An 11,004-nucleotide genomic window follows, 5' to 3' on the forward strand; every position below is an offset into this window, starting at 1 on the left:
ACCATCTACCCAGAGAGACAGCAAGGCCAATTGTGCTCTCTCTGGGCTCAGGTAGCCGATGGCAAGCTGCATAAACAGGATTCAAACGTTTATATCTTAACCGCACTTTTGTGTGTCTCAGCACACAAGAGGATACTGACCTCTACAACAGGGCCTCTAGTCTGTGGTGAGACAGCATTGTCTGGAACTGACAGGTTGAATCACTTGTTTTTCTGATTTTCTCATCAGAGAGACGGAAAGAGAGAGAGAGAGAGAAAGAGAGAGACGAGAGATGGATGACTGGGTCGTTTTTCTGAGGCCTGGCACTCTGCATGACTCCACTGTTTATTGGGAACATATTTAGAAACAATAGCTCAGCTAAATCCCAGCGCTGAAGGTTTTTAGCAGCCTGGAGATCTGGCGGGACTGAGCACTTGCATAATGCCTTTTGAATGCCGGAGCCTCACTGGAGCCAATTAGACGCCAAAGCCAGAATGACATCACAGAAAAAAAAGTATATGCTTCATGATGATCTCAGACTGGATGGCATTTATTTTATTCAAGGGATTTTCATTTTTATTTTCTGATGTTATTTTTATTGTGGGAGTGTTTCCTAGAATGTTCCCTCAACTTGTTTTTAGAACGGTTTTGTAAAATTTTGTAAAAAGATTCACAGATTGTTGCCAATGTCACATTTAATGAATGTTGCTGTTGAGGCACGATCTAATAATGGTCACTGTTTATGCTCTGATCACTGAATGTTACGTTTTGGTTGTGGGGACATAACCTGGAATGTCCTATCAATACCAATCTATTCAATTTCTTGTTTTTAGAATATTTTTGTAAGATTACAGAAATCATTCCCAAAATGTTACCTCAGCCTTATTTACAACAACACTTTACCATTCTTTAAATGTCATTTAGGACATTTTTGATGTTGTACAGTATTAGAACATTTACCTTAAGTTAGATTTTAGTTGTGGGAATGTTTTCTGGAATGTTCACTCAACATGAATCTGTGCAGTTTTGATTGATTGACTGATTATAGGAAACATTCGTAGTGTTGCGTTGTTAGAACAATCCAAGTTACTGTGGGAATGTTTGCTTTTAACATTGGTGGTTTAACTTGGAATGAGGTTGCCAAACGTTTTTGAATGTTCCAATTTTTAGTATTTTCCTAATTTTTAATGATATTGTGTAACATTTTAGTGGAAACTCTAAATATTGTAAGAACATTTTAAAATGAGTTGTGGAACATTTCTACAACGTTCCTTTAATGTTTCTATAGGAAAGTTTTCTTCTAATTTGGGTGAACTTTGAATGATATTGTGTAACATTTTAACATTTCTTCAATGCTACTGATTGAATGTTTGCTCTTAACATTGGGGTGACTTTGAGCAAGGTTATGAAACATTATTAGAATGTTTAGTTCCATCAAAGATACTATGGGCATGTTTTCATCTAACATTGAGGGAACTTGGAATGCGGTTGTGCAACATTTTTATAATGTTTTATTAAAGTCTTTTTCTAATTTGAATGATATTGTGTAACTTTTTGAGAACGTTCCTTTAATGTTTCAATGGAACATGGAAACTCTTAATTTTGGGAGAACTTTAAACAGTATTGCACTGCATTTTTAATTGGGTTATGCAACATTTTTATAACATTGCATTAATGTTTCTTGTGGAAACGATTTTCTTCTAACTTTAAGTGAATTTTAAATAACACTGTATAACATTTTAAGAAACTTTTTTTAATGCTACTGTTGGAACGTTTGCTCCTAATGTTGGGATGACTTTGAAAAAGGTTATCAAACATTTTCAGAATGTTTAGAATGTTCCATTAAAACCTTTTCCTAATTTTTCAATGATATTGTGTAAAATTTTAAGAATGTTTCTTTAACAATTCAGTGGAAACTCTTAATTTTGGGAGAATATTGCACAACATTTTTTTTAGAATAAGTTGTGCAACATTTTTACAATGTTTTATTAATGTTTCTTGTGGGAACGTTTTCCCCGAACTTTGGGTGAACTTTGAATGATACTGTGGACTCAGAAGACATACAAAAAAAGAGGGTAGATGAAGCCAATGAATTAAAGGGAACTTTTGGGAAACTTTGTTGATGTTCTGCATCATACTTATAATGTTTCATGTTTAATGTTTCTGTGAGAACATTTGCTTCTAACGTTGGGAGAACTTTTAGATGAGGTTAATAATAAGTTGAGGAAATGTTCTCTGTTATTAGCTAGGTACATCTTTCTCGAAAACGCTGAACCAATTGGAGACAAATTGCAATCAAACCTCACCATTTAAAGCACTGTCAATCATCCTGACCAGATAAACTGAAAATTACTTAAATAACTCATGATTTTGATGATTATGATATTGGACTGGAATAACAAACAGTAGAATAGAGACCAGTAGATGAACATGAGATTCATGCAGTCATAGTCCAATCACCCGCAGTGTGGTTAGACGATGGGAAACCACGCAGACCTCATCCTCCGGAGCCAGCTGGTGCGAGTTTAACTGGTATCTTCAAAAGCAGGGGAACCAGTGGAATGGTTGGAGGCGAGGGAAAGCGCAAAGATGAAAATGTAAATAAAGACCAGATGAAGAAAGGACGCGCTCGGACGCTTTACCTCCGTCTGACCGCTCTAGTTGCCACCACTCTATACGCTTTCTCTTTCAAAAGCCTGGAAAAGCTTTCATCAGAGTCGGTCCCAGGCCGAGCCCCCCTCCTTCTGCTCCAGAAACTGCAGGAATTGAATGGTGAGATAAGATAAGCCTGGACCTGTGTGTTGCAGTGTGCACGCCTGCTAAAAGAAGCACAAGAACCACAAGAAAACAGTTAAATCCAAAAACAAACAGTGGCCGTGCCAAGCCATGGGAGCTTGTGCCTTGGCACATGGGAGAAAGCGGGCATGAGGACACTTTTCTAAACATACAGCCCTGTAGAGCAGGCCGGCTAATGCAGAGCAGCTGCACTGAGAGTTGTGGTTATCATTTTTGCTACGCTGTTCAGCTATGAAGCCATACTGTAGCATAGCAAGTAAACATGGAAGTAGTATATGACTATAGTTATACACCATGGCACATTTCTGATTCTGAATTTTAGAATAATCAACTTTTGAGATGCATAAAAAGTCTGTAAAAGTCGTTTAAATCTAATTTCTTTACAGAGACAAGTGTTGCTATGTTCACAACACAATGACAATTGACTATGGGAACATTTCTCCCAAATTGAAAATAAAAATGTTGTGCATTTATTTGCAGAAAATGAGAAATGGCTGAAATACCAAAAAAATGCAGAGCTTTCAGACCTCAAATGATGCTAAGAAAACTTTTTATTTTCATAAAGTTTAAATAGTTCAGAAATCAATACTTGGTGGAATAACCTTGGTTTTTAATCACAGTTTTCATGTATCCGGGCATCATGTTCTCCTCCACCAGTCTTACACACTGCTTTTGGATAACTTTATGGTAAACACTCCTGGTGTTAAAATACAAGCAGTTCAGTTTGGTTTGATGTCTTGTGATCCTCCATCTTCCTCTTGATTATATTCCAGAGGTTTTCGGCAATTAGGTAAAATCAAAGTAACTCATCATTTTTAAAGTGGTCTATTATTTTTTCCAGAGCTGTACATTGAAATGCCAGATGTCATTGGACAGGAAACTAGCATTAAGTGCCATGACTTTTGACATCTTGTATGGAAGCTAAGGAACATGCTTTGACCTGTGAAATATGTGTTTTGGGTTTCATGCATTGAATGTGACTATGGGCCCTATATCGTACAGCCTGCATAAAGCATATCATCATCATGCTTTATGCATCATGCCATCACGATCCTCAACTCGTTCTGGGCAGGTCATGGACAGCTTGAAAAAATCAAATACATTTAAAAAAAAATTTAAATTTAAAATAATGAATGCTCATCTGATTTGTATTCTTCTTTTATATTGGTAAAAAAGAGACAGAGAGAGTTGCTTACTAATTTACTCTAAATGCAGAGATATGCAGAGAAGTGAACTCATTTCATGGCCTTATTTATTTTGTGCAGTTTTTTTTTATTTTGTGCAGATATTTATTCTATAATTTTACTGTAGTAACTTTTATATGTAGTTGTCATGTTCCTCCTCAGTTTCTACTAACAATTCTTAGTCACAGGACTACACTACCCACTCAGTGACTCTCACGATCATTTGACTCTTGCAGGAAGTAATTCGCCTGAGTACTAGCACCTGGTGAGCCAGGTATATAAGACTGCTTAGAACTCAGCTCCAGCGCTAAGTATTGTTTTGGTTCATCCAGCATTACAATGTGTTTCTCTTTGCCTTTGTTTGACCTCCATGTATTACAGTTTAAAGGAGTTTTTGAGGCTATTTTTCAAGAATAAATTTGTTTGGTTTGTATTCTATAAAAGTGGGTCACGACTTACAAGAATGACCATGAGAAAATGTGTTTGTTCTGGGCTTAGACCAGTTTAGAACTCCTGGTCTTGAGAACAACTGCCAGATTTGTGCAAATCAGCAACACTATATTCTAATATATGTCATATATTTAAGATCTTTAAATAATGTAGCCATATATTTTAGATTTTTTTTAACACTCCTGCAAAAGCATCGGGTTTCTGGCATTAGATAATATACTGATAAACTTACAGATTTTTCTCTGGTAATAAACTAAGTAATTACACATCTGATTCCATTCTCCCCCTCTATGATCCAGTCTGACTCAGTTCCTCTACAGCAGAACATTTCACACTAAACCCACTCTAGACGACTTTATTTTCTTTATCTCACTGATGGAGATTCGCAGAACCGTAAGAAGATCAGCGTAATTCCCCTGTTTAAAAGAGCATCGGTGTATCTTGTGATGCTGTCAGCTAGATAAAGATAACTGTGACTTCTTCTAAAAGGAAGAAGAGACTCTATAAATAGTGAGGGTGTAATCATCTCCAGCTCAGCGTGGGCCCACCGGCTCCCTGAACTCTGCACCCGGCGCCTGTGCCAGCTCTCAGGGCTATTAGCGCGCTATTCGGGCATTCTTGTGGGCAAGTGGGCCGTGCTGAGCCGAGGGCTTTCATCATGATGGAATTCGGTGGTAACGTCTTCAGAGGGGACGGATCCGGGATGTGGTGGTGGTGGAGGAGAGGGGGAGCGGGGTCTCACTTTGAGGGGATGAAAGAGAGAATAAAAGAAAGGAACTTTTTGGTAGTCCAGGCACAGGAGGAGGGCAGGGGTAGGGGGGGGGGGTATTGTAGGGGGCTGGCTCGCTCCGATCCGGAGTACAAGCGGAACTTCTGCATTGTGCAGTTTTAGCCCCACTTTTAACCACATCTATTGTCTGCTGAGTCTAAAGGAAGGGCCTCGGCCAAAGCGTCTGTGATGCAGGGAGAAAAAGAGGCCAGTAATCCAGGGGGAACAGGGGCCGGGGGGACGACCCTCTGCCTGGTTTCTCATACTTATTTTAATGCTCTTTCTTTGTGGCCTGATAGGAACAAAAGGTGTTGTTTGCCTGTCAGCCCTTGTTGAAAATTTGAACCACGCAATGTGATTGTTATCAATTTATTGCGAGAGTCTGAGTTTGAGAGCTAATTGGGATTCAACAGGATTGTTATTCAACCAATCAACCTTTATTTTCACTCGGGAATACATTGATGGTGACCCTTATTTATCTTATTTATTTATGTTGCAGAGCATGTACAGAATAAAAGCCATTGAAAACTTAGATATAAGCTATATAAAATATAGTATATAGATATAATAAGGAATAAGATAGCAAAAAATAAATAAATAAATAAAAGAAATGCCTTCAATAATTCAAATCAATATTTAATATATATAAATAAAATATACAGTATATGAAAAAAGAAAAAAATAATAGAAATAAATGGAAAATTCTAAAAGACCATAAAACTAATTTTCAAAAACATTTTTGGCAAAAACGAAAAAGAATTTATAAAATATAAAAATAAAGAAAAAAGATAATAGATAAAGTAAAGTTAAAATTATAAGAATGACAAGAAATGATAAAATGAATAATAACAGTGAACATAAGAATTAAAATATAAAACATTAGAATAAAAAATAATGATAAATACATAAAAATAATTAGAATAAATTAAAAAATAAAATAATAAGTAAGAGAAGAACTCATTTAAAAAAACTCATTTAAAACAATCACAGGCTTTTCGAAGGTGATTAGAAACTAAAAGTTTTAAATTATTTCATTGATCCCAGCTAGCTGAGCCGAGTTAATGATGGTACAGTACTTGTGTTAATGAACACAATGTAAAAAATGGCTATTTTCTGGCAGCAGGAACACCAGAAAATGTCTAAATGTAACCTTAGGTATATTATTGAGTTATTAATCCTAAAGCACAAATAATTTGATTGTGAATTACAGTATTTCAGTATTTGTTATGTGTTTTTTTTTTTTTTTTTTTAGCCTGGATATGGAGCCCCGCAGGGCTCTATTATGAGGCCCATGGATTACATTTTTAAAACAATTAAAATGTATGGGGTTTCTACCTGTAATTTGCATAACATTACCTTTGTTTGTGTTAAGTGCTTAACCATTAACAGTAGACTTGTATGTAAAAGCACACTTATGTTTTAAAAGGTACAAATGATTTGAATTACTATAGTGGATCATTAGGTAATGGTCTATTTTTAGCATATTATGTGGAGTCCCACAGGGCTCAATGTTAGGGCCTATAAAGTTGATGTTATTATGCCAGTAATGTAGTTATTAGAGTAAAAAAAACTGTTTGGGCTTACACACAGGGTTTTAAAGATTACCTTATTAAGCCCTTGGTATATTATTGAACTATTGATTCTAAATGACAAATTATTGGTAACTGCTGACAGTAGACTGTAAACATTGTTAATCTATGTTTAGTTTATTCTTTTAGTTTAAAAGAATTTTTTGATGATCTGATCAGAGATAATGCTTTACATCAAAGAGTTGCTAATGCAATTTCTCAAAATTTAAATTATTTTACAATCTATCTCAATATATCCTTTGGCTTGAACCCACCCAAACACATTGTTAACATTAGAGAAGGCTATTTATTGTCACTGGTTCAAGTTCCACATTTCAAACTCCCGCCACTTCTCAGCGACAGCCCCTTCACATCCAGACACTTTGGGTTGGCATTCCATGATCAATTCTGCACAGCTGACCTTGTGGGGCCTTTAAACACTTGCGTGCTCCCGAGTGCTTGTTATTGAAATGGCTGCTCTTTCGCAGTGGAGAGGCCGTGACCCCGACTGCAAGCTCTGCAGACGGCTCAGCAGCTGCTCGTGACTTTCCCGCTTCTTTTTCCTCTCCTCTTTCGTAGTAATTCAAAATAATTCAAAATATTTTATCATGTTACACATTTACCATACACAGCTCTGGGAAAAAATGAGACCAGTCTTAATCGGTTTCTCTGATTTTGCTATTTATAGGTTTATGTTTGAGTAAAATAAACATTGTTGTTTTATTCTAGAAACTACAGACAACATTTCTCAAAAAAATCCAAATAAAAATATTGTCATTTAATGCATTTATTTGCAGAAAATGAAATGAAATCAGTATCTTGACATCCTCCACCAGTCTTACACACTGCTTTAGGATGAATTTATGTCACTCCTGGTGCAAAAATTCTTGTGATCATCCATCTTCCTCTTAAATAATTTTCAGAGGTTTCAATTTGGTAAAATCAAAGAAACTCATTACTTTTATATGATCTCTTATTTTTTTCCCAGAGCTGTATATTATAAGGATTTTGTGTGATTATTGATTATTGAGAGCACAAATGTGATACACAATTAGCAAATATTAAAGAGAATATATGACAAGTAACATAGATAATTGTTATTAATAGAATGCAATAAAGCTCAGTTAATTTTCATTGCTACAAAGGTTTTATGGTTTTAAGATGCTAACTAATTAATTGTTTGCAAAAAAAATATATGAGATATTAACCCTTCTGTTATCCTCAAATATACTAACACTCTTTATTCTCTGGGTCAATATGAACTCAGCAATTTAAACCTCTAGAAAATTATGATAATTAAAGATAATTAATCATGATAGCAAAGTTTCTTCACCAGTTCTTTATGTTCATTTGACAAATAATCAGTGGTTCAGGCATTATTATACAGTAAGTGTTTTATGAGTATTATAGAAGTATACTTAGTGTTGTGTTGTTAAATAAGGGCTTTAAGTGAAGGAACATTTGGAGAAAGATTTTAAAACTGAATGTCATAGTGACCTCAACATTATTATCATACAAATATGTGTGAAATATTGATATTTCTTATGTTTTATGCCAAAACTTAAGCCTTATTAAAAAGGACATTAATCCTGAAATATTTGAAACATTTTATTTATTTATTTTTACTTATTTTCTTCATTAAAATAAAAAAGACAATAAATATAAATCCCAAAATTAATGTCAACTGTTTTTTTTCAGAGACTTTAAACACTGAATGGTGTCAAATTGACCCCAAAGATAATAGGAGGGTTAATATTTTCTTTTCTTTACTTAATTTGATTTTAACCTGGATTTTATCTTGGAAAGGTGAGTTTTGTCCCAGTACAGATGGGAAGTTGGTTGAATTAGCTCTTAGTAAAAAGGAGGGGGGGGGGGGGGGGGGGTAAATGATTAAAGTAAACAATCCACAGATGGTGGAGAGAACCTGCAGGATGGTTAACATACAGGGATGGTGTCATAAATAAGACTGGCATGGGGCCTGCAGCTCATTCTGTGGTATTTTCAAAGCTGTAATCTTCACTATGACTAAAGCGCTGCACTCACAGGACATTCACCACTCGCTTTATTAGTCAGCTGGAAACTTTGCAGGCTATCTCCTGCAACATCCTGAAGATAGGCATGAGCTACACTCGGGTACTCCTAGTTCACTGGCAGAGAAGAATCAGGTTTGTTGTGCCGATCAAAATCTGGGGCAAAGCGTGCTGAACATAATGAGAGTACGGCAGGTGCTGCAGCTGATATGCATCTGTCCAGAAAATCACGTCTAGGAAAAACAGCGCTGCAGGTGAACAGCGTGGCAGTTCAGCCTTCACCCTAGTTTCCGTTTGGCGGTTGGTTATAAAAAGGTGAGTGGGTGTCGGCTGTCAGAGACTGATTGCTTTTTATTGCTCCTTGCATGCGTCGCCTGAGTGCACACACTGTCTGCAGGTGTTCCTGCTTACGATATGCTATCTGCTCATCTCTGCTCAAGACGAGTGAAGATAATCAGCACACAAGTCTATCCCATGTAAAGGTGTTTAACCCCTAAAACAGTGTATCTAAGCCCATTCATCAGGTCTTCACTCTAATAATTACATTATTATCAAAATAACACGGGTTGCATTGGCCAAAGAATTAGAGCTTCTGCACGTTCTCCCCTAGCCCGACCCATAAACTGTCATTATGAGCCAGAGCACGATTTAAACCTTACAACTTTTTTTAGTACAGTAAGTAGAGCATTAAAACTGAGCTTTAAAAAATTTCAGGATGTTTGAATGAGCGAAATCTGTTCAGAATGATGTTAGTTAACATTGCAACACTGAAGAAACATAGACCTTTTTTTAAGAACAGATCTCCAAAAGAATAAAACATGAAAAATGTGAAGAAGGATTCACAGACATAAACATTGGTAAATTAGGCAACAAGAATGATGTCTGAATGATTTTCCTCTAACCTACTATAATTTAACATGATTTAAGAATAGAATTTTTTTTATATTGAGCTAATAGTCTATGTGAAAAAACGCAAAAAAAAAAACAGTAAAAAGGCTATGCACTGCACTGCACTGCAAGTCAAGTGTGTAATATGGACATCTGGAGTGTGCACTGCACTCTTGTGCAACTTTTATTTAAAAAACAGTTTGATTTGTTACTTTGCTATATTGTGATTATCACACCATAGCTTTAAATAAAATAAAAAAAGCATTTTAAAAAAAACTATTTTTTTGAGCCCGACCCGACCCAGCCCGAGGAAAGTAGTGGGAAATCTTGGCCCAACCTGGCCCGAGTTTGGGTCGGGTCCCGTGTCGGGTCAGGTTCGGGCAGAGAATCTAAGCTCTACAAAGAATAGAACCCTGTGGGACTCTGCAATGTATGCAAAACTAAATACCATTCTTAATTACCAAATCATTTACACTGTAAAAAAACTAAATTTAAAATTGTTCTCCTTAATGTAATTTTTAAGTCAGACGAACAAGAAATAATGAATTGCACTGTAAACTATAGCTCAACTAACATTTTCAAGTTTCTTGTTAAAAGTTGGTCTAGACAAATAATCTTGGGATTTATATGTTATATGGCTTTAACAGCAAATTGCTATGTTTTCTTGTATATCTGAGTATGACTGTATGCTGGCAGGGACCTGCTGGTCACATTTTCCTTGCTATAAGGTTATATGACTGACAATAATTTCCTAGTTTCTAACTTAAATTAACAAAAAATATAGTTTTGCGCCCACTGCTTGGATCTGATTAATGTAAAATGTGTCATTGACACAACTTAATTTTCTCAGTTGATCGTAAAGGATAGTCAGCAGAACTTACAATAGACCTTTCATAGAACTTAAATTAGGCCAAATTAAAACATACATTTTTAAGTTGGTGAGACTTAATATTCAACGTTTTTATATACATGAAAAATTAATTATTTTAAGGTTCCAAGTTAGCACAACTGGTGTTGGTGTTCTTAAAAACTTAAAAATCCAAATGCAGTAAGTTGCCTTTTTTTAAGTTTTTCCCCAACTTTTAATTTTTACAGTGTACAATAGTTTGTGCTTTAGGCTTAACAATTCAGTAATACAAGTAGGGTTTAAGGGGTTAAAGGAGTATAAATAGGGTATTTTTGGTGCAACAAATGCTTTGCTATATTACAGTTTATTACTAGAAGTAGTATAAACTAAATGTAAAATGTCTTTCCTTTGTAAATAAATAAACAAGAAATATTAGTGTTGATATGGTGGCTGCCAGTGACAAATTGGCTGGGAGGAGAAGATACATATATAT

The 11,004-nt window shown here is 35.6% G+C and overlaps 1 protein-coding gene across 2 annotated transcripts in view; it reads left to right on the forward strand.

Annotated features, from left to right (window-relative positions):
• chst12a (carbohydrate (chondroitin 4) sulfotransferase 12a) overlaps positions 1-11,004 on the forward strand; it is a 458,541-nt gene that overhangs the window by 201,946 nt on the left and 245,591 nt on the right. The window lies entirely within an intron of this gene.

The sequence above is a fragment of the Astyanax mexicanus genome, chromosome 3 (genome assembly GCF_023375975.1).
Source record: "Astyanax mexicanus isolate ESR-SI-001 chromosome 3, AstMex3_surface, whole genome shotgun sequence".
Taxonomy (NCBI): domain Eukaryota; kingdom Metazoa; phylum Chordata; class Actinopteri; order Characiformes; family Acestrorhamphidae; genus Astyanax; species Astyanax mexicanus.